Consider the following 24,916-nt stretch of genomic DNA (forward strand, 5'->3'; position numbering starts at 1 on the left):
GCAGAAGCATGAGATTGATGCAGAATTCCCACCCACAGCTTTAGATTTACTATGACTAGTTTGCTGTTTTGTTGGAAGCAGCAGTCCATAAATGGTCACAGGTCAGTACTGCTGTGGGAAATGACCAATGAGATGCATTTAACCTTCTTTGTCCCAGTTCTACTTAAATGTGATGCAGGCTACAAGTCAGTTTGAAGATAATTGTCATATTCATGAATTTCCTTCAGATCACATGTAGTTTTTCTTTAGGTTGTTGTGAGGATAAGGGTTTTATGTGTGAATGAGTTAGGCATTTTTTTTCCAAGGGAAAAAGACTTTCAGCTGGCTGGTTAGCTCAGTTGGTTAGAGCGTGGTGCTAATAACGCCAAGGTCACAGGTTCGATCCCCGTATTGGCCACTTTGTCATTTTGGGAAATATTTCTGCAGAAGCATGAGATTGATGCAGAATTGGCACTCACAGCTTTAGAGTTACTAACACAAGATTGCTGTTTTGTTGGAAGCAGTTGTGCATACATAGTCACGGGTCAGTACTGTTGCGGACATAACCAATGTTGTTGTGAGGATAAGGGTTGTATTTGTGAATGAGTTAGGCATTTTCTTTCAAGGGAAGAAAACTCCCCTCTGCAACTGGCCTCCCTCCTATGCTCCAGTCAGAAGGCATACTTTTTCTGACTGAGCATGGTGCTAATCACGCCAAGTTAGCGAATTTGATCCCAGTATTGGCCACTTTGTCAATTTGGGAAATATTTCTGCAGAAGCATGAGATTGATGCAGAATTGCCACCCACAACTTAAGATTTACTATGACTAGTTTACTGTTTTGTTGGAAGCAGCAGTCCATAAATGGTCACAGGTCAGTACTGCTGTGGGAAATGACCAATGAGATGCATTTAACCTTCTTTGTCCCAGTTCTACTTAAATGTGATGCAGGCTACAAGTCAGTTTGAAGATAATTGTCATATTCATGAATTTCCTTCAGATCACATGTAGTTTTTCTTTAGGTTGTTGTGAGGATAAGGGTTTTATGTGTGAATGACTTAGGCATTTTTTTTCCAAGGGAAGAAAAAATCCCCCTGCAACTGGCCTCCCTCTTATGCTCCAGTCAGAAACAGGACTCTCAGCTGGCCGGTTAGAGCGTGGTGCTAATAACGCCAAGGTCACGGGTTGGATCCCCGTATTGGCCACTTTGTCATTTTGGGAAATATTTCTGCAGAAGCATGAGATTGATGCAGAATTGGCACTCACAGCTTTAGAGTTACTAACACAAGATTGCTGTTTTGTTGGTAGCAGCTGTGCATACATGGTCACGGGTCAGTACTGCTGCGGGACATAACCAATGTTGTTGTGAGGATAAGGGTTGTATTTGTGAATGAGTTAGGCATTTTCTTTCAAGGGAAGAAAACTACCCCCAGCAACTGGCCTCCCTCCTATGCTCCAGTCAGAAGGCATACCTTTTCTGACTGAGCATGGTGCTAATCACGCCAAGTCAGCGAATTTGATCCCAGTATTGGCCACTTTGTCAATGTGGGAAATATTTCTGCAGAAGCATGAGATTGATGCAGCATTCCCACCCACAGCTTTAGATTTACTATGACTAGTTTGCTGTTTTGTTGGAAGCAGCAGTCCATAAATGGTCACAGGTCAGTACTGCTGTGGGAAATGACCAATGAGATGCATTTAACCTTCTTTGTCCCAGTTCTACTTAAATGTGATGCAGGCTACAAGTCAGTTTGAAGATAATTGTCATATTCATGAATTTCCTTCAGATCACATGTAGTTTTTCTTTAGGTTGTTGTGAGGATAAGGGTTTTATGTGTGAATGAGTTAGGCATTTTTTTTCCAAGGGAAAAAGACTCTCAGCTGGCCGGTTAGCTCAGTTGGTTAGAGTGTGGTGCTAATAACGCCAAGGTCACGGGTTCGATCCCCGTATTGGCCACTTTGTCTTTTTGGGAAATATTTCTGCAGAAGGATGAGATTGATGCAGAATTGGCACTCACAGCTTTAGAGTTACTAACACAAGATTGCTGTTTTGTTGGAAGCAGCTGTGCATACATAGTCACGGGTCAGTACTGCTGCGGACATAACCAATGTTGTTGTGAGGATAAGGGTTGTATTTGTGAATGAGTTAGGCATTTTCTTTCAAGGGAAGAAAACTCCCCCCTGCAACTGGCCTCCCTCCTATGCTCCAGTCAGAAGGCATACTTTTTCTGACTGAGCATGGTGCTAATCACGCCAAGTTAGCGAATTTGATCCCAGTATTGGCCACTTTGTCAATTTGGGAAATATTTCTGCAGAAGCATGAGATTGATGCAGAATTCCCACCCACAGCTTTAGATTTACTATGACTAGTTTGCTGTTTTGTTGGAAGCAGCAGTCCATAAATGGTCACAGGTCAGTACTGCTGTGGGAAATGACCAATGAGATGCATTTAACCTTCTTTGTCCCAGTTCTACTTAAATGTGATGCAGGCTACAAGTCAGTTTGAAGATAATTGTCATATTCATGAATTTCCTTCAGATCACATGTAGTTTTTCTTTAGGTTGTTGTGAGGATAAGGGTTTTATGTGTGAATGAGTTAGGCATTTTTTTTCCAAGGGAAAAAGACTTTCAGCTGGCCGGTTAGCTCAGTTGGTTAGAGCGTGGTGCTAATAACGCCAAGGTCACAGGTTCGATCCCCGTATTGGCCACTTTGTCATTTTGGGAAATATTTCTGCAGAAGCATGAGATTGATGCAGAATTGGCACTCACAGCTTTAGAGTTACTAACACAAGATTGCTGTTTTGTTGGAAGCAGTTGTGCATACATAGTCACGGGTCAGTACTGTTGCGGACATAACCAATGTTGTTGTGAGGATAAGGGTTGTATTTGTGAATGAGTTAGGCATTTTCTTTCAAGGGAAGAAAACTCCCCTCTGCAACTGGCCTCCCTCCTATGCTCCAGTCAGAAGGCATACTTTTTCTGACTGAGCATGGTGCTAATCACGCCAAGTTAGCGAATTTGATCCCAGTATTGGCCACTTTGTCAATTTGGGAAATATTTCTGCAGAAGCATGAGATTGATGCAGAATTGCCACCCACAACTTTAGATTTACTATGACCAGTTTACTGTTTTGTTGGAAGCAGCAGTCCATAAATGGTCACAGGTCAGTACTGCTGTGGGAAATGACCAATGAGATGCATTTAACCTTCTTTGTCCCAGTTCTACTTAAATGTGATGCAGGCTACAAGTCAGTTTGAAGATAATTGTCATATTCATGAATTTCCTTCAGATCACATGTAGTTTTTCTTTAGGTTGTTGTGAGGATAAGGGTTTTATGTGTGAATGAGTTAGGCGTTTTTTTTCCAAGGGAAAAAGACTCTCAGCTGGCCGGTTAGCTCAGTAGGTTAGAGCATGGTGCTAATAACGCCAAGGTCACGGGTTCGATCCCCGTATTGGCCACTTTGTCTTTTTGGGAAATATTTCTGCAGAAGGATGAGATTGATGCAGAATTGGCACTCACAGCTTTAGAGTTACTAACACAAGATTGCTGTTTTGTTGGAAGCAGCTGTGCATACATAGTCACGGGTCAGTACTGCTGCGGACATAACCAATGTTGTTGTGAGGATAAGGGTTGTATTTGTGAATGAGTTAGGCATTTTCTTTCAAGGGAAGAAAACTCCCCCCTGCAACTGGCCTCCCTCCTATGCTCCAGTCAGAAGGCATACTTTTTCTGACTGAGCATGGTGCTAATCACGCCAAGTTAGCGAATTTGATCCCAGTATTGGCCACTTTGTCAATTTGGGAAATATTTCTGCAGAAGCATGAGATTGATGCAGAATTCCCACCCACAGCTTTAGATTTACTATGACTAGTTTGCTGTTTTGTTGGAAGCAGCAGTCCATAAATGGTCACAGGTCAGTACTGCTGTGGGAAATGACCAATGAGATGCATTTAACCTTCTTTGTCCCAGTTCTACTTAAATGTGATGCAGGCTACAAGTCAGTTTGAAGATAATTGTCATATTCATGAATTTCCTTCAGATCACATGTAGTTTTTCTTTAGGTTGTTGTGAGGATAAGGGTTTTATGTGTGAATGAGTTAGGCATTTTTTTTCCAAGGGAAAAAGACTTTCAGCTGGCCGGTTAGCTCAGTTGGTTAGAGCATGGTGCTAATAACGCCAAGGTCACGGGTTGGATCCCCGTATTGGCCACTTTGTCATTTTGGGAAATATTTCTGCAGAAGCATGAGATTGATGCAGAATTGGCACTCACAGCTTTAGAGTTACTAACACAAGATTGCTGTTTTGTTGGTAGCAGCTGTGCATACATGGTCACGGGTCAGTACTGCTGCGGGACATAACCAATGTTGTTGTGAGGATAAGGGTTGTATTTGTGAATGAGTTAGGCATTTTCTTTCAAGGGAAGAAAACTACCCCCAGCAACTGGCCTCCCTCCTATGCTCCAGTCAGAAGGCATACTTTTTCTGACTGAGCATGGTGCTAATCACGCCAAGTCAGCGAATTTGATCCCAGTATTGGCCACTTTGTCAATTTGGGAAATATTTCTGCAGAAGCATGAGATTGATGCAGAATTCCCACCCACAGCTTTAGATTTACTATGACTAGTTTGCTGTTTTGTTGGAAGCAGCAGTCCATAAATGGTCACAGGTCAGTACTGCTGTGGGAAATGACCAATGAGATGCATTTAACCTTCTTTGTCCCAGTTCTACTTAAATGTGATACAGGCTACAAGTCAGTTTGAAGATAATTGTCATATTCGTGAATTTCCTTCAGATCACATGTAGTTTTTCTTTAGGTTGTTGTGAGGATAAAGGTTTTATGTGTGAATGAGTTAGGCATTTTTTTCCAAGGGAAGAAAAAATCCCCATGCAACTGGCCTCCCTCTTATGCTCCAGTCAGAAATATGCCTCTCAGCTGGCCGGTTAACTCAGTTGGTTAGAGCGTGGTGCTAATAACGCCAAGGTCACAGGTTTGATCCCCGTATTGGTCACTTTGTCATTTTGGGAAATATTTCTGCAGAAGCATGAGATTGATGCAGAATTGGCACTCACAGCTTTAGAGTTACTAACACAAGATTGCTGTTTTGTTGGAAGCAGCTGTGCATACATAGTCACGGGTCAGTACTGCTGCGGACATAACCAATGTTGTTGTGAGGATAAGGGTTGTATTTGTGAATGAGTTAGGCATTTTCTTTCAAGGGAAGAAAACTCCCCCCTGCAACTGGCCTCCCTCCTATGCTCCAGTCAGAAGGCATACTTTTTCTGACTGAGCATGGTGCTAATCACGCCAAGTTAGCGAATTTGATCCCAGTATTGGCCACTTTGTCAATTTGGGAAATATTTCTGCAGAAGCATGAGATTGATGCAGAATTCCCACCCACAACTTTAGATTTACTATGACTAGTTTGCTGTTTTGTTGGAAGCAGCAGTCCATAAATGGTCACAGGTCAGTACTGCTGTGGGAAATGACCAATGAGATGCATTTAACCTTCTTTGTCCCAGTTCTACTTAAATGTGATGCAGGCTACAAGTCAGTTTGAAGATAATTGTCATATTCATGAATTTCCTTCAGATCACATGTAGTTTTTCTTTAGGTTGTTGTGAGGATAAGGGTTTTATGTGTGAATGAGTTAGGCATTTTTTTTCCAAGGGAAGAAAAAATCCCTCTGCAACTGGCCTTCCTCTTATGCTCCAGTCAGAAACAGGACTCTCAGCTGGCCCGTTAGAGCGTGGTGCTAATAACGCCAAGGTCACGGGTTCGATCCCCGTATTGGCCACTTTGTCATTTTGGGAAATATTTCTGCAGAAGCATGAGATTGATGCAGAATTGGCACTCACAGCTTTAGAGTTACTAACACAAGATTGCTGTTTTGTTGGAAGCAGCTGTGCATACATAGTCACGGGTCAGTACTGCTGCGGACATAACCAATGTTGTTGTGAGGATAAGGGTTGTATTTGTGAATGAGTTAGGCATTTTCTTTCAAGGGAAGAAAACTCCCCCCTGCAACTGGCCTCCCTCCTATGCTCCAGTCAGAAGGCATACTTTTTCTGACTGAGCATGGTGCTAATCACGCCAAGTTAGCGAATTTGATCCCAGTATTGGCCACTTTGTCAATTTGGGAAATATTTCTGCAGAAGCATGAGATTGATGCAGAATTCCCACCCACAACTTTAGATTTACTATGACTACTTTGCTGTTTTGTTGGAAGCAGCAGTCCATAAATGGTCACAGGTCAGTACTGCTGTGGGAAATGACCAATGAGATGCATTTAACCTTCTTTGTCCCAGTTCTACTTAAATGTGATGCAGGCTACAAGTCAGTTTGAAGATAATTGTCATATTCATGAATTTCCTTCAGATCAAATGTAGTTTTTCTTTAGGTTGTTGTGAGGATAAGGGTTTTATGTGTGAATGGGTTAGGCATTTTTTTTCCAAGGGAAGAAAAAATCCCCCTGCAACTGGCCTTCCTCTTATGCTCCAGTCAGAAACAGGACTCTCAGCTGGCCCGTTAGAGCGTGGTGCTAATAACGCCAAGGTCACGGGTTCGATCCCCGTATTGGCAACTTTGTCATTTTGGGAAATATTTCTGCAGAAGCATGAGATTGATGCAGAATTGGCACTCACAGCTTTAGAGTTACTAACACAAGATTGCTGTTTTGTTGGAAGCAGCTGTGCATACATAGTCACGGGTCAGTACTGCTGCGGACATAACCAATGTTGTTGTGAGGATAAGGGTTGTATTTGTGAATGAGTTAGGCATTTTCTTTCAAGGGAAGAAAACTCCCCCCTGCAACTGGCCTCCCTCCTATGCTCCAGTCAGAAGGCATACTTTTTCTGACTGAGCATGGTGCTAATCACGCCAAGTTAGCGAATTTGTTCCCAGTATTGGCCACTTTGTCAATTTGGGAAATATTTCTGCAGAAGCATGAGATTGATGCAGAATTCCCACCCACAGCTTTAGATTTACTATGACTAGTTTGCTGTTTTGTTGGAAGCAGCAGTCCATAAATGGTCACAGGTCAGTACTGCTGTGGGAAATGACCAATGAGATGCATTTAACCTTCTTTGTCCCAGTTCTACTTAAATGTGATGCAGGCTACAAGTCAGTTTGAAGATAATTGTCATATTCATGAATTTCCTTCAGATCACATGTAGTTTTTCTTTAGGTTGTTGTGAGGATAAGGGTTTTATGTGTGAATGAGTTAGGCATTTTTTTTCCAAGGGAAAAAGACTCTCAGCTGACCGGTTAGCTCAGTAGGTTAGAGCGTGGTGCTAATAACGCCAAGGTCACGGGTTCGATCCCCGTATTGGCCACTTTGTCATTTTGGGAAATATTTCTGCAGAAGCATCAGATTGATGCAGAATTGGCACTCACAGCTTTAGAGGTACTAACACAAGATTGCTGTTTTGTTGGTAGCAGCTGTGCATACATGGTCACGGGTCAGTACTGCTGCGGGACATAACCAATGTTGTTGTGAGGATAAGGGTTGTATTTGTGAATGAGTTAGGCATTTTCTTTCAAGGGAAGAAAACTACCCCCTGCAACTGGCCTCCCTCCTATGCTCCAGTCAGAAGGCATACTTTTTCTGACTGAGCATGGTGCTAATCACGCAAAGTCAGCGAATTTGATCCCAGTATTGGCCACTTTGTCAATTTGGGAAATATTTCTGCAGAAGCATGAGATTGATGCAGAATTCCCACCCACAGCTTTAGATTTACTATGACTAGTTTGCTGTTTTGTTGGAAGCAGCAGTCCATAAATGGTCACAGGTCAGTACTGCTGTGGGAAATGACCAATGAGATGCATTTAACCTTCTTTGTCCCAGTTCTACTTAAATGTGATGCAGGCTACAAGTCAGTTTGAAGATAATTGTCATATTCGTGAATTTCCTTCAGATCACATGTAGTTTTTCTTTAGGTTGTTGTGAGGATAAGGGTTTTATGTGTGAATGAGTTAGGCATTTTTTTCCAAGGGAAGAAAAAATCCCCCTGCAACTGGCCTCCCTCTTATGCTCCAGTCAGAAATATGCCTCTCAGCTGGCCGGTTAGCTCAGTTGGTTAGAGCGTGGTGCTAATACGATCCCCGTATTGGCCACTTTGTCATTTTGGGAAATATTTCTGCAGAAGCATGAGATTGATGCAGAATTGGCACTCACAGCTTTAGAGTTACTAACACAAGATTGCTGTTTTGTTGGAAGCAGTTGTGCATACATAGTCACGGGTCAGTACTGTTGCGGACATAACCAATGTTGTTGTGAGGATAAGGGTTGTATTTGTGAATGAGTTAGGCATTTTCTTTCAAGGGAAGAAAACTCCCCTCTGCAACTGGCCTCCCTCCTATGCTCCAGTCAGAAGGCATACTTTTTCTGACTGAGCATGGTGCTAATCACGCCAAGTTAGCAAATTTGATCCCAGTATTGGCCACTTTGTCAATTTGGGAAATATTTCTGCAGAAGCATGAGATTGATGCAGAATTGCCACCCACAACTTTAGATTTACTATGACTAGTTTACTGTTTTGTTGGAAGCAGCAGTCCATAAAGGGTCACAGGTCAGTACTGCTGTGGGAAATGACCAATGAGATGCATTTAACCTTCTTTGTCCCAGTTCTACTTAAATGTGATCCAGGCTACAAGTCAGTTTGAAGATAATTGTCATATTCATGAATTTCCTTCAGATCACATGTAGTTTTTCTTTAGGTTGTTGTGAGGATAAGGGTTTTATGTGTGAATGACTTAGGCATTTTTTTTCCAAGGGAAGAAAAAATCCCCCTGCAACTGGCCTCCCTCTTATGCTCCAGTCAGAAACAGGGCTCTCAGCTGGCCGGTTAGAGCGTGGTGCTAATAACGCCAAGGTCACGGGTTGGATCCCCGTATTGGCCACTTTGTCATTTTGGGAAATATTTCTGCAGAAGCATGAGATTGATGCAGAATTGGCACTCACAGCTTTAGAGTTACTAACACAAGATTGCTGTTTTGTTGGTAGCAGCTGTGCATACATGGTCACGGGTCAGTACTGCTGCGGGACATAACCAATGTTGTTGTGAGGATAAGGGTTGTATTTGTGAATGAGTTAGGCATTTTCTTTCAAGGGAAGAAAACTACCCCCAGCAACTGGCCTCCCTCCTATGCTCCAGTCAGAAGGCATACTTTTTCTGACTGAGCATGGTGCTAATCACGCCAAGTCAGCGAATTTGATCCCAGTATTGGCCACTTTGTCAATTTGGGAAATATTTCTGCAGAAGCATGAGATTGATGCAGCATTCCCACCCACAGCTTTAGATTTACTATGACTAGTTTGCTGTTTTGTTGGAAGCAGCAGTCCATAAATGGTCACAGGTCAGTACTGCTGTGGGAAATGACCAATGAGATGCATTTAACCTTCTTTGTCCCAGTTCTACTTAAATGTGATGCAGGCTACAAGTCAGTTTGAAGATAATTGTCATATTCGTGAATTTCCTTCAGATCACATGTAGTTTTTCTTTAGGTTGTTGTGAGGATAAGGGTTTTATGTGTGAATGAGTTAGGCATTTTTTTCCAAGGGAAGAAAAAATCCCCCTGCAACTGGCCTCCCTCTTATGCTCCAGTCAGAAATATGCCTTTCAGCTGGCCGGTTAACTCAGTTGGTTAGAGCATGGTGCTAATCACGCCAAGGTCACAGGTTTGATCCCCGTATTGGCCACTTTGTCATTTTGGGAAATATTTCTGCAGAAGCATGAGATTGATGCAGAATTGGCACTCACAGCTTTAGAGTTACTAACACAAGATTGCTGTTTTGTTGGAAGCAGCTGTGCATACATAGTCACGGGTCAGTACTGCTGCGGACATAACCAATGTTGTTGTGAGGATAAGGGTTGTATTTGTGAATGAGTTAGGCATTTTCTTTCAAGGGAAGAAAACTCCCCCCTGCAACTGGCCTCCCTCCTATGCTCCAGTCAGAAGGCATACTTTTTCTGACTGAGCATGGTGCTAATCACGCCAAGTTAGCGAATTTGATCCCAGTATTGGCCACTTTGTCAATTTGGGAAATATTTCTGCAGAAGCATGAGATTGATGCAGAATTCCCACCCACAACTTTAGATTTACTATGACCAGTTTGCTGTTTTGTTGGAAGCAGCAGTCCATAAATGGTCACAGGTCAGTACTGCTGTGGGAAATGACCAATGAGATGCATTTAACCTTCTTTGTCCCAGTTCTACTTAAATGTGATGCAGGCTACAAGTCAGTTTGAAGATAATTGTCATATTCATGAATTTCCTTCAGATCACATGTAGTTTTTCTTTAGGTTGTTGTGAGGATAAGGGTTTTATGTGTGAATGAGTTAGGCATTTTTTTTCCAAGGGAAGAAAAAATCCCCCTGCAACTGGCCTTCCTCTTATGCTCCAGTCAGAAACAGGACTCTCAGCTGGCCCGTTAGAGCGTGGTGCTAATAACGCCAATGTCACGGGTTCGATCCCCGTATTGGCCACTTTGTCATTTTGGGAAATATTTCTGCAGAAGCATGAGATTGATGCAGAATTGGCACTCACAGCTTTAGAGTTACTAACACAAGATTGCTGTTTTGTTGGAAGCAGCTGTGCATACATAGTCACGGGTCAGTACTGCTGCGGACATAACCAATGTTGTTGTGAGGATAAGGGTTGTATTTGTGAATGAGTTAGGCATTTTCTTTCAAGGGAAGAAAACTCCCCCCTGCAACTGGCCTCCCTCCTATGCTCCAGTCAGAAGGCATACTTTTTCTGACTGAGCATGGTGCTAATCACGCCAAGTTAGCGAATTTGATCCCAGTATTGGCCACTTTGTCAATTTGGGAAATATTTCTGCAGAAGCATGAGATTGATGCAGAATTCCCACCCACAGCTTTAGATTTACTATGACTAGTTTGCTGTTTTGTTGGAAGCAGCAGTCCATAAATGGTCACAGGTCAGTACTGCTGTGGGAAATGACCAATGAGATGCATTTAACCTTCTTTGTCCCAGTTCTACTTAAATGTGATGCAGGCTACAAGTCAGTTTGAAGATAATTGTCATATTCATGAATTTCCTTCAGATCACATGTAGTTTTTCTTTAGGTTGTTGTGAGGATAAGGGTTTTATGTGTGAATGAGTTAGGCATTTTTTTTCCAAGGGAAAAAGACTCTCAGCTGGCCGGTTAGCTCAGTAGGTTAGAGCGAGGTGCTAATAACGCCAAGGTCACGGGTTCGATCCTCGTATTGGCCACTTTGTCATTTTGGGAAATATTTCTGCAGAAGCATCAGATTGATGCAGAATTGGCACTCACAGCTTTAGAGGTACTAACACAAGATTGCTGTTTTGTTGGTAGCAGCTGTGCATACATGGTCACGGGTCAGTACTGCTGCGGGACATAACCAATGTTGTTGTGAGGATAAGGGTTGTATTTGTGAATGAGTTAGGCATTTTCTTTCAAGGGAAGAAAACTACCCCCTGCAACTGGCCTCCCTCCTATGCTCCAGTCGGAAGGCATACTTTTTCTGACTGAGCATGGTGCTAATCACGCCAAGTCAGCGAATTTGATCCCAGTATTGGCCACTTTGTCAATTTGGGAAATATTTCTGCAGAAGCATGAGATTGATGCAGAATTCCCACCCACAGCTTTAGATTTACTATGACTAGTTTGCTGTTTTGTTGGAAGCAGCAGTCCATAAATGGTCACAGGTCAGTACTGCTGTGGGAAATGACCAATGAGATGCATTTAACCTTCTTTGTCCCAGTTCTACTTAAATGTGATGCAGGCTACAAGTCAGTTTGAAGATAATTGTCATATTCGTGAATTTCCTTCAGATCACATGTAGTTTTTCTTTAGGTTGTTGTGAGGATAAGGGTTTTATGTGTGAATGAGTTAGGCATTTTTTTCCAAGGGTAGAAAAAATCCCCCTGCAACTGGCCTCCCTCTTATGCTCCAGTCAGAAATATGCCTCTCAGCTGGCCGGTTAGCTCCGTTGGTTAGAGCGTGGTGCTAATAACGCCAAGGTCACAGGTTCGATCCCCGTATTGGCCACTTTGTCATTTTGGGAAATATTTCTGCAGAAGCATGAGATTGATGCAGAATTGGCACTCACAGCTTTAGAGTTACTAACACAAGATTGCTGTTTTGTTGGAAGCAGTTGTGCATACATAGTCACGGGTCAGTACTGTTGCGGACATAACCAATGTTGTTGTGAGGATAAGGGTTGTATTTGTGAATGAGTTAGGCATTTTCTTTCAAGGGAAGAAAACTCCCCTCTGCAACTGGCCTCCCTCCTATGCTCCAGTCAGAAGGCATACTTTTTCTGACTGAGCATGGTGCTAATCACGCCAAGTTAGCGAATTTGATCCCAGTATTGGCCACTTTGTCAATTTGGGAAATATTTCTGCAGAAGCATGAGATTGATGCAGAATTGCCACCCACAACTTTAGATTTACTATGACTAGTTTACTGTTTTGTTGGAAGCAGCAGTCCATAAATGGTCACAGGTCAGTACTGCTGTGGGAAATGACCAATGAGATGCATTTAACCTTCTTTGTCCCAGTTCTACTTAAATGTGATGCAGGCTACAAGTCAGTTTGAAGATAATTGTCATATTCATGAATTTCCTTCAGATCACATGTAGTTTTTCTTTAGGTTGTTGTGAGGATAAGGGTTTTATGTGTGAATGACTTAGGCATTTTTTTTCCAAGGGAAGAAAAAATCCCCCTGCAACTGGCCTCCCTCTTATGCTCCAGTCAGAAACAGGACTCTCAGCTGGCCGGTTAGAGCGTGGTGCTAATAACGCCAAGGTCACGGGTTCGATCCTTGTATTGGCCACTTTGTCATTTTGGGAAATATTTCTGCAGAAGCATGAGATTGATGCAGAATTGGCACTCACAGCTTTAGAGTTACTAACACAAGATTGCTGTTTTGTTGGAAGCAGCTGTGCATACATAGTCACGGGTCAGTACTGCTGCGGACATAACCAATGTTGTTGTGAGGATAAGGGTTGTATTTGTGAATGAGTTAGGCATTTTCTTTCAAGGGAAGAAAACTCCCCCCTACAACTGGCCTCCCTCCTATGCTCCAGTCAGAAGGCATACTTTTTCTGACTGAGCATGGTGCTAATCACGCCAAGTTAGCGAATTTGATCCCAGTATTGGCCACTTTGTCAATTTGGGAAATATTTCTGCAGAAGCATGAGATTGATGCAGAATTCCCACCCACAGCTTTAGATTTACTATGACTAGTTTGCTGTTTTGTTGGAAGCAGCAGTCCATAAATGGTCACAGGTCAGTACTGCTGTGGGAAATGACCAATGAGATGAATTTAACCTTCTTTGTCCCAGTTCTACTTAAATGTGATGCAGGCTACAAGTCAGTTTGAAGATAATTGTCATATTCATGAATTTCCTTCAGATCACATGTAGTTTTTCTTTAGGTTGTTGTGAGGATAAGGGTTTTATGTGTGAATGAGTTAGGCATTTTTTTTCCAAGGGAAAAAGACTTTCAGCTGGCCGGTTAGCTCAGTTGGTTAGAACGTGGTGCTAATAACGCCAAGGTCATGGGTTGGATCCCCGTATTGGCCACTTTGTCATTTTGGGAAATATTTCTGCAGAAGCATGAGATTGATGCAGAATTGGCACTCACAGCTTTAGAGTTACTAACACAAGATTGCTGTTTTGTTGGTAGCAGCTGTGCATACATGGTCACGGGTCAGTACTGCTGCGGGACATAACCAATGTTGTTGTGAGAATAAGGGTTGTATTTGTGAATGAGTTAGGCATTTTCTTTCAAGGGAAGAAAACTACCCCCAGCAAGTGGCCTCCCTCCTATGCTCCAGTCAGAAGGCATACTTTTTCTGACTGAGCATGGTGCTAATCACGCCAAGTCAGCGAATTTGATCCCAGTATTGGCCACTTTGTCAATTTGGGAAATATTTCTGCAGAAGCATGAGATTGATGCAGCATTCCCACCCACAGCTTTAGATTTACTATGACTAGTTTGCTGTTTTGTTGGAAGCAGCAGTCCATAAATGGTCACAGGTCAGTACTGCTGTGGGAAATGACCAATGAGATGCATTTAACCTTCTTTGTCCCAGTTCTACTTAAATGTGATGCAGGCTACAAGTCAGTTTGAAGATAATTGTCATATTCGTGAATTTCCTTCAGATCACATGTAGTTTTTCTTTAGGTTGTTGTGAGGATAAGGGTTTTATGTGTGAATGAGTTAGGCATTTTTTTCCAAGGGAAGAAAAAATCCCCCTGCAACTGGCCTCCCTCTTATGCTCCAGTCAGAAATATGCCTCTCAGCTGGACGGTTAGCTCAGTTGGTTAGAGCGTGGTGCTAATCACGCCAAGGTCACAGGTTTGATCCCCGTATTGGCCACTTTGTCATTTTGGGAAATATTTCTGCAGAAGCATGAGATTGATGCAGAATTGGCACTCACAGCTTTAGAGTTACTAACACAAGATTGCTGTTTTGTTGGAAGCAGCTGTGCATACATAGTCACGGGTCAGTACTGCTGCGGACATAACCAATGTTGTTGTGAGGATAAGGGTTGTATTTGTGAATGAGTTAGGCATTTTCTTTCAAGGGAAGAAAACTCCCCCCTGCAACTGGCCTCCCTCCTATGCTCCAGTCAGAAGGCATACTTTTTCTGACTGAGCATGGTGCTAATCACGCCAAGTTAGCGAATTTGATCCCAGTATTGGCCACTTTGTCAATTTGGGAAATATTTCTGCAGAAGCATGAGATTGATGTAGAATTCCCACCCACAACTTTAGATTTACTATGACCAGTTTGCTGTTTTGTTGGAAGCAGCAGTCCATAAATGGTCACAGGTCAGTACTGCTGTGGGAAATGACCAATGAGATGCATTTAACCTTCTTTGTCCCAGTTCTACTTAAATGTGATGCAGGCTACAAGTCAGTTTGAAGATAATTTTCATATTCATGAATTTCCTTCAGATCACATGTAGTTTTTCTTTAGGTTGTTGTGAGGATAAGGGTTTTATGTGTGAATGAGTTAGGCATTTTTTTTCCAAGGGAAGAAAAAATCCCCCTGCAACTGGCCTCCCTCTTATGCTCCAGTCAGAAAAAGGACTCTCAGCTGGCCGGTTAGAGCGTGGTGCTAATAACGCCAAGGTCACGGGTTCGATCCCCGTATTGGCCACTTTGTCATTTTGGGAAATATTTCTGCAGAAGCATGAGATTGATGCAGAATTGGCACTCACAGCTTTAGAGTTACTAACACAAGATTGCTGTTTTGTTGGAAGCAGCTGTGCATACATGGTCACGGGTCAGTACTGCTGCGGGACATAACCAATGTTGTTGTGAGGATAAGGGTTGTATTTGTGAATGAGTTAGGCATTTTCTTTCAAGGGAAGAAAACTCCCCCCTGCAACTGGCCTCCCTCCTATGCTCCAGTCAGAAGGCATACTTTTTCTGACTGAGCATGGTGCTAATCACGCCAAGTTAGCGAATTTGATCCCAGTATTGGCCATTTTGTCAATTTGGGAAATATTTCTGCAGAAGCATGAGATTGATGCAGAATTCCCACCCACAACTTTAGATTTACTATGACTAGTTTGCTGTTTTGTTGGAAGCAGCAGTCCATAAATGGTCACAGGTCAGTACTGCTGTGGGAAATGACCAATGAGATGCATTTAACCTTCTTTGTCCCAGTTCTACTTAAATGTGATGCAGGCTACAAGTCAGTTTGAAGATAATTGTCATATTCATGAATTTCCTTCAGATCACATGTAGTTTTTCTTTAGGTTGTTGTGAGGATAAGGGTTTTATGTGTGAATGAGTTAGGCATTTTTTTTCCAAGGGAAGAAAAAATCCCCCTGCAACTGGCCTTCCTCTTATGCTCCAGTCAGACACAGGACTCTCAGCTGGCCCGTTAGAGCGTGGTGCTAATAACGCCAATGTCACGGGTTCGATCCCCGTATTGGCCACTTTGTCATTTTGGGAAATATTTCTGCAGAAGCATGAGATTGATGCAGAATTGGCACTCACAGCTTTAGAGTTACTAACACAAGATTGCTGTTTTGTTGGAAGCAGCTGTGCATACATAGTCACGGGTCAGTACTGCTGCGGACATAACCAATGTTGTTGTGAGGATAAGGGTTGTATTTGTGAATGAGTTAGGCATTTTCTTTCAAGGGAAGAAAACTCCCCCCTGCAACTGGCCTCCCTCCTATGCTCCAGTCAGAAGGCATACTTTTTCTGACTGAGCATGGTGCTAATCACGCCAAGTTAGCGAATTTGATCCCAGTATTGGCCACTTTGTCAATTTGGGAAATATTTCTGCAGAAGCATGAGATTGATGCAGAATTCCCACCCACAGCTTTAGATTTACTATGACTAGTTTGCTGTTTTGTTGGAAGCAGCAGTCCATAAATGGTCACAGGTCAGTACTGCTGTGGGAAATGACCAATGAGATGCATTTAACCTTCTTTGTCCCAGTTCTACTTAAATGTGATGCAGGCTACAAGTCAGTTTGAAGATAATTGTCATATTCATGAATTTCCTTCAGATCACATGTAGTTTTTCTTTAGGTTGTTGTGAGGATAAGGGTTTTATGTGTGAATGAGTTAGGCATTTTTTTTCCAAGGGAAAAAGACTCTCAGCTGGCCGGTTAGCTCAGTAGGTTAGAGCGTGGTGCTAATAACGCCAAGGTCACGGGTTCGATCCCCGTATTGGCCACTTTGTCATTTTGGGAAATATTTCTGCAGAAGCATCAGATTGATGCAGAATTGGCACTCACAGCTTTAGAGGTACTAACACAAGATTGCTGTTTTGTTGGTAGCAGCTGTGTATACATGGTCACGGGTCAGTACTGCTGCGGGACATAACCAATGTTGTTGTGAGGATAAGGGTTGTATTTGTGAATGAGTTAGGCATTTTCTTTCAAGGGAAGAAAACTACCCCCTGCAACTGGCCTCCCTCCTATGCTCCAGTCAGAAGGCATACTTTTTCTGACTGAGCATGGTGCTAATCACGCCAAGTCAGCGAATTTGATCCCAGTATTGGCCACTTTGTCAGTTTGGGAAATATTTCTGCAGAAGCATGAGATTGATGCAGAATTCCCACCCACAGCTTTAGATTTACTATGACTAGTTTGCTGTTTTGTTGGAAGCAGCAGTCTATAAATGGTCACAGGTCAGTACTGCTGTGGGAAATGACCAATGAGATGCATTTAACCTTCTTTGTCCCAGTTCTACTTAAATGTGATGCAGGCTACAAGTCAGTTTGAAGATAATTGTCATATTCGTGAATTTCCTTCAGATCACATGTAGTTTTTCTTTAGGTGGTTGTGAGGATAAGGGTTTTATGTGTGAATGAGTTAGGCATGTTTTTCCAAGGGAAGAAAAAATCCCCCTGCAACTGGCCTCCCTCTTATGCTCCAGTCAGAAATATGCCTCTCAGCTGGCCGGTTAGCTCCGTTGGTTAGAGCGTGGTGCTAATAACGCCAAGGTCACAGGTTCGATCCCCGTATTGGCCACTCTGTCATTTTGGGAAATATTTCTGCAGAAGCTTGAGATTGATGCAGAATTGGCACTCACAGCTTTAGAGTTACTAACACAAGATTGCTGTTTTGTTGGAAGCAGTTGTGCATACATAGTCACGGGACAGTACTGCTGCGGACATAACCAATGTTGTTGTGAGGATAAGGGTTGTATTTGTGAATGAGTTAGGCATTTTCTTTCAAGGGAAGAAAACTCCCCCCTGCAACTGGCCTCCCTCCTATGCTCCAGTCAGAAGGCATACTTTTTCTGACTGAGCATGGTGCTAATCACGCCAAGTTAGCGAATTTGATCCCAGTATTGGCCACTTTGTCAATTTGGGAAATATTTCTGCAGAAGCATGAGATTGATGCAGAATTCCCACCCACAACTTTAGATTTACTATGACTAGTTTGCTGTTTTGTTGGAAGCAGCAGTCCATAAATGGTCACAGGTCAGTACTGCTGTGGGAAATGACCAATGAGATGCATTTAACCTTCTTTGTCCCAGTTCTACTTAAATGTGATGCAGGCTACAAGTCAGTTTGAAGATAATTGTCATATTCATGAATTTCCTTCAGATCACATGTAGTTTTTCTTTAGGTTGTTGTGAGGATAAGGGTTTTATGTGTGAATGACTTAGGCATTTTTTTTCCAAGGGAAGAAAAAATCCCCCTGCAACTGGCCTCCCTCTTATGCTCCAGTCAGAAACAGGACTCTCAGCTGGCCGGTTAGAGCGTGGTGTTAATAACGCAAAGGTCACGGGTTCGATCCTCGTATTGGCCACTTTCTCATTTTGGGAAATATTTCTGCAGAAGCATGAGATTGATGCAGAATTGGCACTCACAGCTTTAGAGTTACTAACACAAGATTGCTGTTTTGTTGGAAGCAGCTGTGCATACATAGTCACGGGTCAGTACTGCTGCGGACATAACCAATGTTGTTGTGAGGATAAGGGTTGTATTTGTGAATGAGTTAGGCATTTTCTTTCAAGGGAAGAAAACTCCCCCCTGCAACTGGCCTCCCTCCTATGCTCCAGTCAGAAGGCATACTTTTTCTGACTGAGCATGGTGCTAATCACGCCAAGTTAGCGAATTTGATCCCAGTATTGGCCACTTTGTCAATTTGGGAAATATTTCTGCAGAAGCATGAGATTGATGCAGAATTCCCACCCACAGCTTTAGATTTACTATGACTAGTTTGCTGTTTTGTTGGAAGCAGCAGTCCATAAATGGTCACAGGTCAGTACTGCTGTGGGAAATGACCAATGAGATGCATTTAACCTTCTTTGTCCCAGTTCTACTTAAATGTGATGCAGGCTACAAGTCAGTTTGAAGATAATTGTCATATTCATGAATTTCCTTCAGATCACATGTAGTTTTTCTTTAGGTTGTTGTGAGGATAAGGGTTTTATGTGTGAATGAGTTAGGCATTTTTTTTCCAAGGGAAAAAGACTCTCAGCTGGCCGGTTAGCTCAGTTGGTTAGAGCGTGTTGCTAATAACGCCAAGGTCACCGTTCGATCCCCGTATTGGCCACTTTGTCATTTTGGGAAATATTTCTGCAGAAGCATGAGATTGATGCAGAATTGGCACTCACAGCTTTAGAGTTACTAACACAAGATTGCTGTTTTTTTGGTAGCAGCTGCTCGATCTCTCCTCTGCCTTTGACACTGTCAACCATGCCATCCTGCTCAACCGTCTCCAGGAAAACCTGGGTATCACTGGTCAGGCTCTGGCGTGGCTGACCTCTTTCCTTACAAATCGACCCTCCCAGGTCCAACTGGGGTCCTTCCTCTCCGACATCTTTTTCTCCACCTGTGGTGTCCCCCAGGGATCTAATCTCTCTCCCTGGCTGTTCAACCAGTATCTGGCACTCCTTGCCCACGCATCGCCGCTCTCTGCCCTAATTTCCAGTGCTATGCGGACGACACCCAGCTCATTTTCAGGCTACCCTCAGCCTCCCCCTCTCCTTCCCTCATCTCGGACTGTCTGTCTGCTATCCAAGAATGGTGTGCCGCCAATGACCTCTGCCTTAATGCCAGTAAGACTGAGATTCTACTCATCGGTACTCCCACTCCCTCCTTCCCTGCAGCTCTCTGGCCTGCCTCCCTTGGCCCCCTCCCTGCTCCTACCGGCAAGGCAAAAAACCTTGGGGTCATCTTCGACTCCACACTCTCCTTCTCTCCTCATATTTCTGACGTCGCCAAGAGGTCACACTGCCAGCTGCACCTCCTCAGAGGTATTCTTCCCTTCCTCTCCTTCCCCCAGAAGCTCACTGTCTCCCGAGCCCTGGTTCTCTCGAAGCTGGACTACTGTAACAGCCTCTATCTTAACCTGCCTGCCTCCACTCTCCGCCCTCTGCAACTCATCCAGAACAGAACTGCGAGACTTGTCCTTGGCCTCAAGCCCAGGGACCGTATCTCTCCAGGACTGAAATCTCTACACTGGCTCCCAGTGGCTGCGAGGATAAAGTTCAAAACCCTCTGCATTGTCCACAAGGCCTTCTGGGGCCTGGGTCCTAAATACCTTCAACTCTCTCTTCCCAAATATCTTCCTTCCCGAGCCCTTCGCTCATCCGCCTCCAATTCCCTCAGGGTTAGCCGCTTCTCGAAGCATCGAGCTGGGGGTAGATCTCTCTCCGCGGCAGGGGCCTCCCTCTGGAACAGCCTTCCTGCCTCCCTGAACTTGAGGAGAACCATCTCCGGTTCCGGAAGCACCTCAAAACTTTCCTCTTTGCTTCTGCTTTCTCTCTCCCTCTCCCCTGCTGAACAGCTAATTAATTGTTCACTGAAACTGCACTGATCCTGCAACTGGACCACTCTAAACGGCCTCGGTCCTGGGCCCAGCCACTCTCCACTTGCACTGATGCCCTGGAACCCCTTTGCACTGCGGGACTGTCTCTGTATCCCTACAGCCCCCCCCCTTCCCCAGCACTTGCTCTGCACTTACCTCGCACTTGCCACCAGCTGGCCCTATTTATTTATTTATTACTTTACGCCACTTACCTTGTACTGCACTTCCCCCCCTCCCCTTCCCCTTGCACTTTTCCCCCTCCCCCACCCCTGCACTTGCGCGATCTGAATGACACCTGGCCTAGTAGGATCGTTGTCTGTCTCCCCTTGTCCCTCCCCTCCCTGCCTCGTCGCGCCTTGAAACACCTGTGTATAGGCGCGTTACAAATACCATATCATATCATATCATATCATAGCTGTGCATACATGGTCACGGGTCAGTACTGCTGCGGGACATAACCAATGTTGTTGTGAGGATAAGGGTTGTATTTGTGAATGAGTTAGGCATTTTCTTTCAAGGGAAGAAAACTACCCCCTGCAACTGGCCTCCCTCCTATGCTCCAGTCAGAAGGCATACTTTTTCTGACTGAGCATGGTGCTAATCACGCCAAGTCAGCGAATTTGATCCCAGTATTGGCCACTTTGTCAATTTGGGAAATATTTCTGCAGAAGCATGAGATTGATGCAGAATTCCCACCCACAGCTTTAGATTTACTATGACTAGTTTGCTGTTTTGTTGGAAGCAGCAGTCCATAAATGGTCACAGGTCAGTACTGCTGTGGGAAATGACCAATGAGATGCATTTAACCTTCTTTGTCCCAGTTCTACTTAAATGTGATGCAGGCTACAAGTCAGTTTGAAGATAATTGTCATATTCGTGAATTTTCTTCAGATCACATGTAGTTTTTCTTTAGGTTGTTGTGAGGATAAGGGTTTTATGTGTGAATGAGTTAGGCATTTTTTTCCAAGGGATGAAAAAATCCCCCTGCAACTGGCCTCCCTCTTATGCTCCAGTCAGAAATATGCCTCTCAGCTGGCCAGTTAGCTCAGTTGGTTAGAACGTGGTGCTAATAACGCCAAGGTCATAGGTTCGATCCCCGTATTGGCCACTTTGTCATTTTGGGAAATATTTCTGCAGAAGCATGAGATTGATGCAGAATTGGCACTCACAGCTTTAGAGTTACTAACACAAGATTGCTGTTTTGTTGGAAGCAGTTGTGCATACATAGTCACGGGTCAGTACTGCTGCGGACATAACCAATGTTGTTGTGAGGATAAGGGTTGTATTTGTGAATGAGTTAGGCATTTTCTTTCAAGGGAAGAAAACTCCCCCCTGCAACTGGCCTCCCTCCTATGCCCCAGTCAGAAGGCATACTTTTTCTGACTGAGCATGGTGCTAATCACGCCAAGTTAGCGAATTTGATCCCAGTATTGGCCACTTTGTCAATTTGGGAAATATTTCTGCAGAAGCATGAGATTGATGCAGAATTCCCACCCACAGCTTTAGATTTACTATGACTAGTTTGCTGTCTTGTTGGAAGCAGCAGTCCATAAATGGTCACAGGTCAGTACCGCTGTGGGAAATGACCAATGAGATGCATTTAACCTTCTTTGTCCCAGTTCTACTTAAATGTGATGCAGGCTACAAGTCAGTTTGAAGATAATTGTCATATTCATGAATTTCCTTCAGATCACATGTAGTTTTTCTTTAGGTTGTTGTGAGGATAAGGGTTTTATGTGTGAATGAGTTCGGCATTTTTTTTCCAAGGAAAGAAAAAATCCCCCTGCAACTGGCCTCCCTCTTATGCTCCAGTCAGAAACAGGACTCTCAGCTGGCAGGTTAGAGCGTGGTGCTAATAACGCCAAGGTCACCGGTTCGATCCCTGTATTGGCCACTTTGTCATTTTGGGAAATATTTCTGCAGAAGCATGAGATTGATGCAGAATTGGCACTCTCAGCTTTAGAGTTACTAACACAAGATTGCTGTTTTGTTGGAAGCAGCTGTGCATACATGGTCACGGGTCAGTACTGCTGCGGGACATAACCAATGTTGTTGTGAGGATAAGGGTTGTATTTGTGAATGAGTTAGGCATTTTCTTTCAAGGGAAGAAAACTCCCCCCTGCAACTGGCCTCCCTCCTGTGCTCCAGTCAGAAGGCATACTTTTTCTGACTGAGCATGGTGCTAATCATGCCAAGTTAGCGGATTTGATCCCAGTATTGGCCACTTTGTCAATTTGGGAAATATTTCTGCAGAAGCATGAGATTGATGCAGAATTCCCACCCACAGCTTTAGATTTACTATGACTAGTTTGCTGTTTTGTTGGAAGCAGCAGTCCATAAATGGTCACAGGTCAGTACTGCTGTGGGAAATGACCAATGAGATGCATTTAACCTTCTTTGTCCCAGTTCTACTTAAATGTGATGCAGGCTACAAGTCAGTTTGAAGATAATTGTCATATTCATCAATTTCCTTCAGATCACATGTAGTTTTTCTTTAGGTTGTTGTGAGGATAAGGGTTTTATGTGTGAATGAGTTAGGCATTTTTTTTCCAAGGGAAGAAAAAATCCCCCTGCAACTGGCCTCCCTCTTATGGTCCAGTCAGAAATATGCCTCTCAGCTGGCAGGTTAGCTCAGTTGGTTAGAGCGTGGTGCTAATAACACCAAGGTCACGGGTTCGATCCCCGTATTGGCCACTTTGTCATTTTGGGAAATATTTCTGCAGAAGGATGAGATTGATGCAGAATTGGCACTCACAGCTTTAGAGTTACTAACACAAGATTGCTGTTTTGTTGGAAGCAGTTGTGCATACATAGTCACGGGTCAGTACTGCTGCGGACATAACCAATGTTGTTGTGAGGATAAGGGTTGTATTTGTGAATGAGTTAGGCATTTTCTTTCAAGGGAAGAAAACTCCCCCCTGCAACTGGCCTCCCTCCTATGCCCCAGTCAGAAGGCATACTTTTTCTGACTGAGCATGGTGCTAATCACGCCAAGTCAGCGAATTTGATCCCAGTATTGGCCACTTTGTCAATTTGGGAAATATTTCTGCAGAAGCATGAGATTGATGCAGAATTCCCACCCACAGCTTTAGATTTACTATGACTAGTTTGCTGTTTTGTTGGAAGCAGCAGTCCATAAATGGTCACAGGTCAGTACTGCTGTGGGAAATGACCAATGAGATGCATTTAACCTTCTTTGTCCCAGTTCTACTTAAATGTGATGCAGGCTACAAGTCAGTTTGAAGATAATTGTCATATTCGTGAATTTTCTTCAGATCACATGTAGTTTTTCTTTAGGTTGTTGTGAGGATAAGGGTTTTATGTGTGAATGAGTTAGGCATTTTTTTCCAAGGGATGAAAAAATCCCCCTGCAACTGGCCTCCCTCTTATGCTCCAGTCAGAAATATGCCTCTCAGCTGGCCAGTTAGCTCAGTTGGTTAGAACGTGGTGCTAATAACGCCAAGGTCACAGGTTCGATCCCCGTATTGGCCACTTTGTCATTTTGGGAAATATTTCTGCAGAAGCATGAGATTGATGCAGAATTGGCACTCACAGCTTTAGAGTTACTAACACAAGATTGCTGTTTTGTTGGAAGCAGTTGTGCATACATAGTCACGGGTCAGTACTGCTGCGGACATAACCAATGTTGTTGTGAGGATAAGGGTTGTATTTGTGAATGAGTTAGGCATTTTCTTTCAAGGGAAGAAAACTCCCCCCTGCAACTGGCCTCCCTCCTATGCCCCAGTCAGAAGGCATACTTTTTCTGACTGAGCATGGTGCTAATCACGCCAAGTTAGCGAATTTGATCCCAGTATTGGCCACTTTGTCAATTTGGGAAATATTTCTGCAGAAGCATGAGATTGATGCAGAATTCCCACCCACAGCTTTAGATTTACTATGACTAGTTTGCTGTCTTGTTGGAAGCAGCAGTCCATAAATGGTCACAGGTCAGTACCGCTGTGGGAAATGACCAATGAGATGCATTTAACCTTCTTTGTCCCAGTTCTACTTAAATGTGATGCAGGCTACAAGTCAGTTTGAAGATAATTGTCATATTCATGAATTTCCTTCAGATCACATGTAGTTTTTCTTTAGGTTGTTGTGAGGATAAGGGTTTTATGTGTGAATGAGTTCGGCATTTTTTTTCCAAGGGAAGAAAAAATCCCCCTGCAACTGGCCTCCCTCTTATGCTCCAGTCAGAAACAGGACTCTCAGCTGGCAGGTTAGAGCGTGGTGCTAATAACGCCAAGGTCACCGGTTCGATCCCTGTATTGGCCACTTTGTCATTTTGGGAAATATTTCTGCAGAAGCATGAGATTGATGCAGAATTGGCACTCTCAGCTTTAGAGTTACTAACACAAGATTGCTGTTTTGTTGGAAGCAGCTGTGCATACATGGTCACGGGTCAGTACTGCTGCGGGACATAACCAATGTTGTTGTGAGGATAAGGGTTGTATTTGTGAATGAGTTAGGCATTTTCTTTCAAGGGAAGAAAACTCCCCCCTGCAACTGGCCTCCCTCCTGTGCTCCAGTCAGAAGGCATACTTTTTCTGACTGAGCATGGTGCTAATCATGCCAAGTTAGCGGATTTGATCCCAGTATTGGCCACTTTGTCAATTTGGGAAATATTTCTGCAGAAGCATGAGATTGAT

The 24,916-nt window shown here is 43.5% G+C and overlaps 6 non-coding genes across 6 annotated transcripts; all 6 read left to right on the top strand.

Annotated features, from left to right (window-relative positions):
- Window positions 1-323: 323 nt before the first annotated feature.
- Window positions 324-397, top strand: TRNAI-AAU (transfer RNA isoleucine (anticodon AAU)). Its single transcript has one exon. It is a non-coding gene; the product is annotated as a tRNA-Ile (tRNA).
- A 1,464-nt stretch (window positions 398-1,861) lies between these two features.
- TRNAI-AAU (transfer RNA isoleucine (anticodon AAU)) lies at window positions 1,862-1,935 on the top strand. The gene has a single exon. It is a non-coding gene; the product is annotated as a tRNA-Ile (tRNA).
- A 677-nt stretch (window positions 1,936-2,612) lies between these two features.
- Window positions 2,613-2,686, top strand: TRNAI-AAU (transfer RNA isoleucine (anticodon AAU)). Its single transcript has one exon. It is a non-coding gene; the product is annotated as a tRNA-Ile (tRNA).
- Window positions 2,687-3,363: 677 nt separating this feature from the next.
- TRNAI-AAU (transfer RNA isoleucine (anticodon AAU)) lies at window positions 3,364-3,437 on the top strand. The gene has a single exon. It is a non-coding gene; the product is annotated as a tRNA-Ile (tRNA).
- Window positions 3,438-4,114: 677 nt separating this feature from the next.
- TRNAI-AAU (transfer RNA isoleucine (anticodon AAU)) lies at window positions 4,115-4,188 on the top strand. Its single transcript has one exon. It is a non-coding gene; the product is annotated as a tRNA-Ile (tRNA).
- Window positions 4,189-16,598: 12,410 nt separating this feature from the next.
- Window positions 16,599-16,672, top strand: TRNAI-AAU (transfer RNA isoleucine (anticodon AAU)). The gene has a single exon. It is a non-coding gene; the product is annotated as a tRNA-Ile (tRNA).
- Window positions 16,673-24,916: the final 8,244 nt, after the last annotated feature.

This window comes from Ambystoma mexicanum, chromosome 1p (assembly GCF_040938575.1).
Source record: "Ambystoma mexicanum isolate Mex_15411 chromosome 1p, UKY_AmexF1_1, whole genome shotgun sequence".
NCBI classification, from domain to species: domain Eukaryota; kingdom Metazoa; phylum Chordata; class Amphibia; order Caudata; family Ambystomatidae; genus Ambystoma; species Ambystoma mexicanum.